At 38.3% G+C, this 11873-nt stretch overlaps 1 protein-coding gene across 1 annotated transcript in view; it reads left to right on the plus strand.

Annotated features, from left to right (window-relative positions):
- The first annotated feature begins 4420 nt into the window (after window positions 1-4420).
- TBC1D5 (TBC1 domain family, member 5) overlaps window positions 4421-11873 on the plus strand; it is a 540661-nt gene continuing 533208 nt past the window's right edge. Inside the window, exon 1 of the mRNA XM_010856750.1 lies at window positions 4421-5281. The gene's annotated coding sequence lies outside the window, so the exon portion shown is untranslated. The remainder of the gene's footprint in view (window positions 5282-11873) is intronic.

Raw genomic sequence — 11873 nt, forward strand, 5'->3', positions numbered from 1 at the left:
AAACTAGTGGTATCATATGCTGATGGGGGTAAAAATTGATACGGCTATTTGGAGACCAGTTGGGCAATATGTCGTGAAATGGAAAATGTACTCATAACTCAGAAAGTCACCTCATATAGACCTTAGAGCAGTGATTCTCAACCAAGGGAGTTTTATCTTCCAGGGACACTTGACAACGCCTAGAAATGTTTTTGGTTGCCACATCTGGGGACTATTGACATTTGGTGGGTAGAGATCAGGAATGCGCTAAATATGCTGTAATTCACAGGACAGGCTCTCACAGTAAAGAATTCGGAGTCCAAATTTTGTAAAGAGTGTGGAGGTTGAGAAACCTGGCTTTAGAGAACACGGTTAACATGTTATGTTCTTGTATGTGAACATAGAGACTTTTGCAAGAACGCTCGTAAAACATTGTAGTTGTGCAAAATTGGAAACAACGTGGATGTCTATCAGTGGAGGAAAGGATAAATAAAATGTGATAGGCCTATGGGATCCGTACTTTACAGAAGTTAAAAGGGAACAATTCTGTCTCTATATTAGTAGATCTAAAAAATGAGTGAAAAACACGCCAGGTACTTTCAGTTTGATACCATTATGAAAAATTAAAAAAAATACAAAGCAACAACTCTGTTATTTCAGTATGTAAATGAAAATGTAGAAAATGAATTAGAAGGCTCTGTGGAAACTCTTGCTAGGGGCTACTCGTGAGGTGGGAGGAGGCTCACGGCACCAGGGTGGCCAGCGGTGGCTTTACCTCTAGTTGTTCTTTTACGTCAAACACATAGAGTGAAGCAACTGTGGTTTTATGTTTGTGTGAATTGAATGCAGAGCGTGAATGCCATTTGTTATAAATTTTGGTTGGAGGGACTTGCATGTTTGTAATAGTATTATTATTTTTTATAGTTCTAGTATTTCTCAAAAGCCTGTCCATGAATTCCATTTGCAGCTTTCCCTGCATTCAGATTTCATAGCACACAGAATATCATGCACTGTCTTTTTTCAGTTCTTCTTGTCCAGGAAGTTAGTCGTCTTGTAAAGTGAAGTGTAACTATTTTTTAGTGTTCGTTATTTATTTAGTTTATTTGTAAAGCTGTGGAGAAGATGTATTTATTGACTGCCATTGACCCCTGTTTGTGCTTAATTCACAAAAGTTAAAGGCATCATAAAGAACTCCCAACAATTATTTATTTTACCTGATTTTTTTGGCATTAGAATATATAGGAATAATTGGATCTTGAACAAGAAAAAAAATATTTCTCCTATTAACATTTTGTTGCTCTGATTTTTAAAAAAAATGTTGTATAAATATTTGATTACAGTAGTTTAATCTTTTCAGTAACTATTCAGGAAACTGAATTTAGGTGTCTAAGTGATTCTATCAACTTTACCCATAAGTATATTTAAAATCTTATCTAATGTTTTCTGAATAAGTTATACTTTAAAAATTTTTACAACTGCTGTTGAAGAGAAGAAATGGATATAATGTCATAGTCAGTATATTCTTTCTTAGAACACAAGGATCAGTTTTCATATGTGATAAATACATTGGCAGTAAAATGAAGTGGAAATAACACATGGCCTATAATTTTTTTCATACAGTGATGCAAAAAGTAAGTGTCTCAAGTACAGGGTAATTAAACGTTATAATAAGTATTTAAAATGTTATAATAAGTATAATAAGTATTTATGTAAAATTAAATAAGTTAAATTAAAACTGCATTTATAATTATATAGAAGTTCATAATTTTTACACAAAAAAGCGTTTACCAAAAATTATTCCAAAGTTTAAAAAACTCACTAATTTAAATTTAAAAACTTAAAATAACCTTTAGTTAATGTATTTTATTTACCTTTGTTAGAGAGGGCTTATCTTTTTAAATGTCAATCCAATGAAAAGGTGACTGAAAATTAATGACTTTATTTAAGAAAATAAACTTCTTAAAATTTTAGATTAGATCTAATTTTTTTGTTAAAGGATTTTATACAAATTATAAGAATAGCTTAATTATAAAAATCATGAAGGTAATTTTAATTTAGAATACTTAATTTAAGATAATTTAAGCTCAAATGTATAATTATAAAGATATGACTCCTAACTATATAGAATTTGAAGTAAGTTATACAACCTTTCTAGATATTTTTCATAGGTGAAAACAAGGCACAAACTATCTCCATTTGATTTTCTTGCTAATACTCGCAATTTATTACTAAAGTTAATCCTTAATTGCTGAAAACAGTTGTCCCATGGTTACCCATTATTTTTCTATAATACAATATGTAACAAATTATAAGGATTATAATTATTAAAAAAAATTTTTTTTTTAAACATAGTTTTTGAGTGTCTTTCTTGTTGTTCGGTCACTCTGTTGTGTCCGACTCTTTGTGACCCCCCCAGGCTTCCCTGTCCTTCATAATCTCCCGGACATTGCTCGAACTTATGTCCATTGAGTCAGTGATGCCATCCAACCATCTCATCCTCTATCATCCCCTTCTCCTCCTGCCTACAGTTTTTCCCAGCGTCAGGGTCTTTTCTAATGAGTCAGACCTTTGCATCATGTGGCCAAAGTATTGGAGCTTCAGCATCGGTCCTTCCAATGAACACCCAGGACTGACCTCCTTTAGGATGGACTTGTTGAATCTCCTTGCAGTCCAAGGGACTCTTAAGAGTCTTCTCCAACACCACAGTTCAAAAGCATCAATTCTTCGGCCCTCAGCTTTCTTTATGGTCCAACTCTCACATCCATACGTGAATAATGGAAAAACCATAGCCTTGACTAGATGGACCTTTGTTGGCAAAGTAATGTCTCTGCTTTTTAATATGCTGAGTAGGATTGCCATAGCTTTTCTTCAAAGGAGTAAGTGTCTTTTAATTTCATGGCTACAGTCACCATCTGCAGTGATTTTGCTGCCCAGGGACATAAAATATCTCACTGTTTCCATTGTATCCCCATCTCTTTGCCATGAAGTGAGGGGACCAGACGCCATGATCTTAGTTTTTTGAATGTTGAGTTTTAAGCCACCTTTTTCATGTTCCTCTTTCATCAAGAGGCTCTTTAGTTCTTCTTCACTTTCTGCCATAAGGGTGGTGTTATCTGCATATCTGAGGTTACTCATATTTCTCCTGGCAATCTTGATTCTAGCTTGTGCTTCATCCAGCCTGGCATTTTGCATGATGTACTCTGCATATAAGTTAAAAAAGGAGAGTGACCATGTACAGCCTTTACGTATTCCTTTCCCAATTTGGAACCAGTTGTTGCATGTAGAGTTCTAACTGTTGCCTCTTGACGTGCATACAGGTTTCACAGGAGTCAGGTCAGGTGGTCTGGTGTTCCCATCTCTTGAAGAATTTTACGCAGTTCGTTGTGATCCACACAGTCAAAGGCTCTAGTGTAGTCAGTGAAGCAGAAGTAGATGTTTTTCTGGAATTCTCTTGCTTTTTCTATGATCTAGCCAATGTTGGCAATTTGGTCTCTGGTTCCTCTGCCTTTTCTAAATCCAGCTTGTACATCTGGAGTTCTCAGTTCACGTACTGCTGGAGCCTAGCTTGGAGAATTTTGATCATTACTTTGCTAGCGTGTGAAATGAGTGCAATTGTGTGGTAATTTGAACATTCTTTGGCATTGCCTTTTTTTGGGATTGGAATGAAAACTGACCTTTTCCAGTCCTATGGCCACTGCTGAGTTTTCCAAATTTGCTGGCATATTGAGTGCAGCACTTTAACAGCATCATCTTTTAGTATTTACAGTAGCTCAGCTGTAATTCCATCACCTCCACTAGTTTCTTTTGAAATGATCCTTCCTAAGGCCTGATTGATTTTGCCCACTTAATTGCTGAAAAAGGAGTTTTCCCATGGTTACCCATTATTTTAGTATATTATAATATATAATAAATTTTAAGAATGGATATTCAAGAAACAGTGTTTGTTAAAAATTTATTTTTTCATTATGTAGGTTTTGGGTATACAACATTGTAATTCGACATCGGTATATACCACAGAGTGATCTTGATCACAGGTTCAGTTCACCGTTCATCACGTCTGCTTTACTCCCTTCACTTGTTTTACTCACCCCTAACCTCCTTCTGGTAACTGCTAATCTTTTCTCTGTATCTATGAGTTTTTGTTTCATTTTATTTACTTTTTTTTTTTTTTTTTTCAGTTTCCACATTTGAGTAAAATCATACGGTATTTGTCTTTTTCTCTCTGATTTCTTTTACTTAGCGCAGTGTTCTTAAGGTCCATCTATGTTGTCTTAGATGGCATGATTTTCATTCTTTTTTTAATTAAAACAATTTTTTTTTTGAATTTCATTCTTTTTATGACTGGTATTCCCGTGTGTGTGTGTGTGAGAGAGAGAGAGAGAGAGAGATACATCTTCTTTATCCTTTCATCTGTCAGTGCCCACTTGAGTTGTTTTCATATCTTGCTGTTATATATAATGTTGCAGTGAACATAGGGATATACATGTCTTGTTGAGTTAGTGTTTTCTTGTTCTTCAGGTAAATACCCAGAAGTGGAATAGCCAGGTCATATGGTAGTTCTGTTCCTAACTGTTTGAGGACACTGCGTTCTGTTTCCATAGTTGCTGTACCAATTTATAGTCCCACCAATTGTGTATGAAGATTTCCTTTTCTTCATATCCTCTCCAGCATTTATTATTTCTTTTCTTTTTGATAATTGTAACACCTGCAAATTGATTGTTAATTATTTTTGATTGGCATTTCTGTAATGATAGTGATGCCAAACCTTTTCATGTACCTGTTGGCTATCTATATGTCTTCTTCAGAAAAATGTTTTTTCAGATCTTGTTAGGGAGATGAATGAATAGTCTTGTTTATTCAGAGACAAAGCAGAGCAGGCCTCTGACCTTGTTTCTTACCTGCCTGGACACTGCCCTGACTGGGAGTGACTGGGAGTGAAGGCCTGCTGTGAGTGGAAGGCTTGCAGCACCTTAGATAAGATGGGGGAGAAATCTTAAGACTGTTGAGACCTGGAGGGGGCTGGCCGACCAAGCTCCAAGCATAACTACATTCCAAGTTTACACAACAAAACAAACAGTATTAACAGGAAACCAAAGCTGTGGTTTGGTCACAGATGGATGATGATGTCAGTTTGTGACCTTCCTGTGATTATAAGGGGGAACCCCAAACTGCAATCTTTGAATTTTCACCCCCTGAGTGGACATGCTGCCTGGGACCCTTTCCTGATTGGGACTCCAGGTGTGCTGTGACACAGGACTTCCCAGCACAAATTAAGTCTGGATGTTGGTCAAAACCCAAATTGGTGATGTATTCTCTGCTCTTTCTATTTCTCTTTTCTGTTAATGTTAGTACTTTGAAAGTAAGCTAGATAGTTCTCTAATAAAAATCTGTATAATTTATTTGTATTTAACAAGTGGCTTATTTTGTTAACAAATCCTTTAAACCTGAGACGAGTGAAAACTTTGGGCAAAACAGATCTTTTGCCTATTTTTTAATTGGGTTTTGTTTTTTGTTTGTTATTTGGACATTCCATGCTGTGTGTGGGGTCTTTTTTCCCTGACCAGGGATTGGACTTTGCGGTGGAAGTGTGGAGTCCTAACCACTCGACCACTGTGGAATTACGTGGTTGTTTGTTTTTTGCTGTAAGAGTTCTTCATATGTTTTAGATATTATCCCCTTCTCAGAAATATTGTTTGAAAATAGCTCCTCCCATTCAGTAGGTTGCCTTTTCATTTTGATGGTGGTTTCCTTCACTGTGCAGAAGCATTTTAGTTTGATGTAGTCCAAAAAGTTTTAAAAGCAAAGGTTTCTAATAGTGTATATGCGTTTGTATGTGTGTATAAAGGTAGAGTCGATTCTTTGGTGGATCCAGTGTTTATGAAACAGAATAGCAGAATAAACCTGGAAATTTACTAGAATTATCTTTCCCTCTGGTATAAAGTATGTGGTCCTCCAACAAAGGTATGAAGTTCTGGTTTGAGCAGGATAAGATCGTTTATCTCCTTCTTAGTGCTGGATATGTGAAGAAACATTATAAACGTGATGTTTTCTTTTCAAGTTGAATTTTACTGGGATATTGTATAATGGAAAGAATTACCACAGTCATTTAAAAAAAACATTCAGTGCCAAAGAATATTAATGGTTATTGAGAACAATTTTGGGGTTCCATTCCCAGACTCCCATATATGTGAGTTCATTGTTTACTAGGGTACTTATTAGGGATATCTCAGTGGGAAAATTTGTGACTGTGTGACTGATCTTCAGGTATCAGTTAATCTTCAGACTCATATGCTATTTGGGTCATTAGCATTTCCCTGTGAGAAGCTCAAGTCCCTTTTTGACAGATACAGGAGTATACTGCTTGCCTTTATTTCCCCCCAATTTTAGCCATTTGCAAAGTTTGTGATGATAAATTTTGATCTTTGTAGTTTTCCTTTACTAAAAAGTGTATTCTTAAAGGAAGTGCATTAAGTTTAAAAGTTTGGTAACTCACTGTCATGTTTTCAGTCAGGATCAAGAAGTACCAGTGAAGAGTTTGCAACTACGGGGGCAGGTTTACATGGATGCGTATATGCATGTAGGTGTGTTTTTAAAACCTGCCTTTCTCTCTCTACAATGAAGACTTAAAGCAGCTAAGGAGAATACAAAAATGTGATTATCAATAACTTTAAATAAAAACTCAAAAAAGACACGGTGGGATATTTCATTTTAGTTCTTTTTTATATTGGAGTGGATTAGTATTGGTTAAGCTTGGTGTAAGCTTTCAGAATTTTAAATTATAAGGCTAAATATTTTCACTGCCTGATGTTTATGTCTAGCTGAAATGCATTTTAAAAACTAAACTTCACTGTAAATTTCCAGGTTAAATCCATTTTATTATAAATTACCAAGTTAAAATATTGCATGTCTTTTATCTGCTTAGGCTGTGAATCAAGACAGTTGTGGAATAATTTGGTGAAAATTTGTTATTTAAGGACCTTGCCCCTGAGCTTTTCCGAATGGCTTGAACTTTTGGTTCTTCGTGGTTAAGTATGGATACCCTCTCATGAATCACAGTCTTATTGTGGCAGAGGTGCTTGCAACACTGCATGAAACTCTGAACCATGCCTTCAGAGCAACCCAGGATGGGTGGGTGAAGAGATCCAGGTCATAATGAAAAGGTCTGATAAAACGTGGTCCACTAGAGGAGGAAATGGCTACTCACTTCAATATTCTTGCCTTGAGAACCCCATGAACAGTATGAAAAGGCAAAAAGATAGGACACTGGAAGATGAACCCCCCAGGTCGGAAGGTGTATAGTATGCTACTGGGGAAGAGCAGAGGGCAGTTAGTAATAGCTCCTGAAAGAACGAAGCAGCTGGGCCAGAGTGGAAATAACGCTCAGTTGTGGATATGTCTGGTATTGAAAGTAAAGTCTGATGCTGTAAAGAACAGTATTGTGTAGGAACCTGGAATATTAGTTCCTTGAATCAAGGTAAATTGGACATGGTCAAGCAGGAGATACAAAATTGAATATCAGCATCTTGGGAATCAGTGAACTAAAATGGATGGGAATGAGTGAATTTAAATCAGATGACCATTATATATACTACTGTGGGCAAGAATCCCTTAGAAGAAATGGAGTAGCCCTCATAGTCAACAAGAGAGTCTAAAGCGCAATACTTGGGTGCAGCCTCAAAAACAACAGAATGGCTTTGGTTTGTTTCCAGGCATACTATTCAACATCACAGTAATCCAAGTCTGTGCCCCAACCACTGATGCTGAAGAAGCTGACATTGACTGGTTCTGTGAAGACCTACAAGATCTTCAAGAAATAACACCATGAAAAAATGTCCTTTTCTTCATAGGATGTTAGAATGCAGATGTAGAAAGTCAAGAGATACCTGGAATAACAGGCAAGTTTGACCTTGGAGTATGAAATTAAGCAGGCCAGAGGCTAACAAAGTTTTGTCAAAAGAACATGCAAACATCCTTTTCTAACAACCCAAGAGAAGACTCTACATATGGACATCAGCAAATGGTCAATACCAAAATCAGAGTGATTATGTTATTTGCAGCTGAAGATGGAGAAGCTGTATACAGTCAGCAAAAACGAGACCTGGAGCTGACTGTGGCTCAGATCATGAGCTCTTTATTGTAAAATTCAGGATTTAATTGAAGAAAGTAGGGAAAACCACTAGGCCATTCAGGTATGACCTAAATAAAATCCCGATTATACAGTAGAGGTGATGAATAGATTCAAGGGATTTGATCTGGTAGACAGAGTGCCTGAAGAGCTAATGATGGAGGTTCATAACAGTATACAGGAGGCAGTGGCTGAAATCATCCCAGCAGTAAAGAAATGAAAGAATGCAAAGTGGTTGTCTGAGGAGGCTTTCCATGTAGCTGAGGGAAGAAGAGAAGTGAAAGGCAAGGGCGAAAGGGAAAGATACACTCAGCTGAATGCAGAGTTCCAGAGAATAGCAAGAAGAGATCAAAAAGCCTTAAATGAGCAATGCGAAAGGATAGGGGAAAACCATAGAATGGGAAAGACTCTCTAAGAAAATTGGAGATATGATGGCAACATTTCAGGCAAGGATGGGCATGACAAAGGACAGAAATGGCAAGGAACTAACAGCAGCAGCAGAGATTAAGAAGAGGTGGCAAAAATACACAGCATAACTGTACAAAAATGGTCTTAATAACCTGAATAACTACGACGGTGTGGTCACTCACCTAGAACTGGACATCTGGGGTATGCGGTCAAATGAGCCTAAGAAAGCATTACCGTGAGCAAAGCTAGAGGGAGTGACAGAATTCCAGCTGAACTATTTAAATCCTGAAAGATGATGCTGTTACAGTGTTGCACTCAATATCTCAGCAAATTTGGAAAACAGCAGTGGCCACAGGACTGGAAAAGTTCAGTTTTCATTTTAATCCCAGAGAAGGGCAAGCCAAAGAATGTTCAAACTGCTGTGCAGTTGCACTCATTTTACATGCCAGCAAGGTAATGCTCATATCCATTAAGCTAGGCTTAAGTAGTATGTGAATGGAGAACTTCCAGGTGTACAGGCCAGATTTAGAAAAGGCAGAGGAATCAGAGGTCAAATTGCCAGCATTCACTAGATCATGCAGAAAGCAAGGGAATTCCAGAAAAACATCTACTTCTTCATTGACTATGATGAAGCCTTTAACTGTGTGGATCACAGCAAACTGTGGAAAATTCATAAAAGAGATGGGATTACCAGAGCACTTTACCTGTCTCCTGAGAAATCTGTATGTGGGTTAAGAAGCAGCAGATAGAACTGAGCATGGAACAGCTGACTGGTTCAAAATTGGGAAAGGAGTAAGAGGAGGAACTAAAGCACCTCTTGATGAAAGTGAAAGAGGAGCGTGAAAAAGCTGGCTTAAAACTCAACATTCAAAAAACTAAGATCATGGCATCCAGTCCCATCACTTCGTGGCAAATAGGTGGTGAAACAATAGAAACAGTGACAGACTTTATTTTCTTAGGCTCCCAAATCATTGCAGATTGTGACTGCAACCATGAAATTAAAAGACTCTTGCTTCTTGGAAGAAAAGCTATGACAAATCTAGGCAGCATATTAAAAAGCAGAGACATTGCTGACAAAGGTCTGTCTAGTCAAAACTATGATTTTTCCCGTAGTCATGTATGGATGTGAGAGTTGGACCATAAAGAAAGCTGAGTGCTGAAGAATTGATGCTCTTGAACTGTGGTGTTGGAGAAGACTCTTGAAAGTCCCTTGGACAGCAAGGAGATCAAACCAGTCAATCCTTACGGAAATCAATCCTGAATATTCATTGGAAGAACTGGTACTGAAGCTCCAATGTTTGGGCCACCGGATACAAAGAGCTAACTTATTGGAAAAGACCCTGATGCTGGGAAAATTGAAGGCAGGAGAAGAATGGGACGACAGAGGATGACATGTTTGTATGGCATCACCAACTGAATGGACATGAGTTTGACCAAGCTCTGGGAGTTGGTAGAGGATGGGGAAGCCCAGTGTGCAGCAGTCTATGGGGTCACACAGAGTTGGACACTGCTGAGCGACTGAACTGAAGACAAGGCTGTATTGTATATTGTTACCCTGCTTATTTAACTTATATGCAGATTACATCATGCAAAATACCAGGCTGGATGAATCGTGAGTAGGAATTAAGATTGCTGGGTGAAACATCAACAATTTCACATATGCTGGTGATATCACTCTAATGGCAGAAAGCTAAGAGGATCTAAAGAACCTCTTGGTAAGTGTGAAAGAGGAGAGTGAAAAAGTTGGTTTGAAAATCATTGTTAAGAAAGCTAAGATCATGGTATCTGGTCTCATCATTTCATGACAAACAGAAGGGGAAAAAAATGGAAGTAATAACCGGGTTTATTTTCTTGGGCTCCAAAATCACTGGGGATGGTGACTGCAGCCATGAAAGTAAAGGACACTTGCCTTTTGGAAGGAAAGCTATGACAACCCAGACTGTGTTAAAAAGCAGAGACATCACTTCACCAACAAAGGTCCATCTAGTCAAAGCTATGGTTTTTCCAGTGGTCATGTATGGATGTGAGAGTTGGACTATAAAGAACTGGAACATAAAGAACTCCAGTACTTTGGCCACCTGATGAGAAGAGCTGACTCATTGGAAAAGACCCTGATGCTGGGAAAGACTGAAGGCAGGAGGAGAAGGGGGAGACAGAACATGAAATGGTTAGGTAGTATCATGACTCAGTGGACATGAGTTTGAGCAACTCCAGATTATAGTGAAGACAAGGAAGCCTGGCATGCTGCAGTCCATAGGGTCATCAAGAGTTGGACATGACTTAGTGACTCAACAGCAATAAGAGCAACAAATATATGATTGACAATTTTTGCCATGCTAAGCCTTTTGTTATAGTTACTTTTACCTGACCTAGTTTTAACTACTTAGCTCAGTTTTTTTTTTTTTTCTGTTTGAATTCTTTTCCCATAACCTCAGAGGTAGCACTATATGAATCTTCAGTTCAGTTCAGTCGCGCTGTCGTGTCAGACTCTTTGCGGCCCCGTGAATTGCAGCACTCCAGGCCTCCCTGTCCATCACCAACTCCCGGAGTTCACTCAGACTCAACGTCCATCGAGTCGGTGATGCCATCCAGCCATCTCACCCTCTGTCGTCCCCTTCTCCTCCTGCCCCCAATCCCTCCCCGCATCAGAGTCTTTTCCAATGAGTCAACTCTTTGCATGAGGTGGCCAAAGTATTGGAGTTTCAGCTTTAGCATCATTCCTTCCAAAGAACATCCAGGACTCATCTCCTTTAGAATGGACTGGTTGGATCTCCTTACAGTCCAAGGGACTCTCAAGAGTCTTCTCCAACACCACAGTTCAAAAGCATCAATTCTTCGGTGCTCAGCTTTCTTCACAGTCCAACTCTCACATCCATACATGACCACTGGAAAAACCATAGCCTTGACTAGATGGACCTTTGTTGGCAAAGTAATGTCTCTGCTTTTTAATATGCTGTCTAGGTTGGTCATAACTTTACTTCCAAGGAGTAAGCGTCTTTTAATTTCATGGCTGCAGTCACCATCTGCAGTGATTTGGAGCCCAGAAAAATAAAGTCTGACACTGTTTCTATTGTTTCCCCATCTATTTCCCATGAAGTGATGGGACCAGATGCCATGATCTTCGTTTTCTGAATGTTGAACTTTAAGCCAACTTTTTCACTCTCCTCTTTCACTCTCATCAAGAGGCTTTTGAGTTCCTCTTCACTTTCTGCCATAAGGGTGGTGTCATCTGCATATCTGAGGTTATTGATATTTCTCCTGGCAATCTTGATTCCAGCTTGTGCTTCCTCCAGCCCAGCGTTTCTCATGATGTACTCTGCATGTAAGTTAAATAAGCAGAGTGACAATATACAGCCTTGAC

The sequence above is a fragment of the Bison bison genome, unplaced genomic scaffold (assembly GCF_000754665.1).
Source record: "Bison bison bison isolate TAMUID 2011002044 unplaced genomic scaffold, Bison_UMD1.0 scf7180017864374, whole genome shotgun sequence".
NCBI classification, from domain to species: Eukaryota; Metazoa; Chordata; class Mammalia; order Artiodactyla; family Bovidae; genus Bison; species Bison bison.